This window comes from Priapulus caudatus, unplaced genomic scaffold (genome assembly GCF_000485595.1).
Source record: "Priapulus caudatus unplaced genomic scaffold, Priapulus_caudatus-5.0.1 Scaffold618, whole genome shotgun sequence".
Classification (NCBI taxonomy): domain Eukaryota; kingdom Metazoa; phylum Priapulida; class Priapulimorpha; order Priapulimorphida; family Priapulidae; genus Priapulus; species Priapulus caudatus.
In genome coordinates this window covers 6,153-7,548 of record NW_014577679.1, presented here as the reverse complement: position 1 = coordinate 7,548, position 1,396 = coordinate 6,153, and positions in this window count along the sequence as shown.

Sequence of the window (1,396 nt, the reverse complement as noted above, 5' to 3'; positions counted from 1 at the left end):
TCTCTCTCTCTCTCTCTCTCTCTCTCTCTCTCTCTCTATCTCTTCCCTCGCTCTCTCTCTCTCTCCCTCTCTCGCTCGCTTGCTCTCCTCTCTACGACCCTAATTCGTTTATAACCCTCGCGGCGACTGAGCGCGTATAACGCGGGCTCATTCTAAACGCTCCCGCGCTGCTCTGAAAACTCCCCCCCCGCCCCCGCGTCCCCCGTACACACCCACCGCATTCACAGGCAAATATATACAACCCCTCCTCCTCTCCCCCTCCCCATCACCCACCCACGCAACATGCATTGCTTCACAGGAAAATATAATTGTACAACCTTCTACATCTACCTCCTTCCCGCGCTCCCCCTCCCCCTCTACTCCTCCCCCTTCCCCTCTACTCCTCCACCCCTCCCTCTCACCCATCCACGTAACATGCATTGCTTCACAGGAAAATATAATTGTACAACCTCCTACCTCTACCTCCTTCTCCCCTTTCCGCTCTCCCCCTCCCCCCTCTACTCCTCCCCCTTCCCCTCTACCCCTCCACCTCCACATCCACCCCTCCCTCTCACCCATCCACGTAACATGCATCGCAGCGGCGCGAAATTGCGGCGTGAAATCGCCACGCTGTAGTGGTGTTGGTGTTGACGTGCTGCATACGCCGTGTAAACCCCATACCTACCACCGATAATACGATGCTAGCACATGCAGCTGTGCTCGGACTCTGACTGACTGTTTGGTTGCTGCTGCTGCTGCAGGGACGCGCACACGTAACAAGCCGTCGCTATTAAAGGGCCACCGTCGGCTGAGCGTCGCTGGGGTTGGCTGTGAGCCAGCGGGGGGGCCACCGCCTCCACCGCCGCCGCCGCTGCTGCCGCGTACTCTCAGTGGTTCGGTAGTGCCGGGTGTTTGTTTGCAAGTGCATAGGAATTAGCCAGGCTGCGTGTTTGGGCTGGCGAGATTCCCACGCTGCTGGGGTATCCCCCAAGCTGCCACACAATGCCTGGACACGGCGGCAGCAGCTGCTGCTCCGTCCATCTGTTTATCCATCTGTGCTTGGCTGGCCTGTGAGTGCCGAGGCGGCAGCAGCAGCAGTAGTAATAGTAGTAGCAGCAGCAGCAGCAGTAGTAATAGTAGTAGCAGCAGCAGCAGCAGTAGTAATAGTAGTAGCAGCAGCAGCAGCAGTAGTAATAGTAGTAGCAGCAGCAGCAGCAGTAGTAATAGTAGTAGCAGCAGGAGCAGCAGCAGTAGTAATAGTAGTAGCAGTGACAGCAGCAGTAGTAGTAGTAATAGTAGTAGCAGTGACAGTAGCAGTAGCAGTAGTAGTAGTAGTAGCAGTGACAGTAGCAGTAGCAGTAGTAGTAGCAGTAGCAGCAGCAGTAGTAATAGTAGTAGCAGCAGGAGCAGCAGTAGT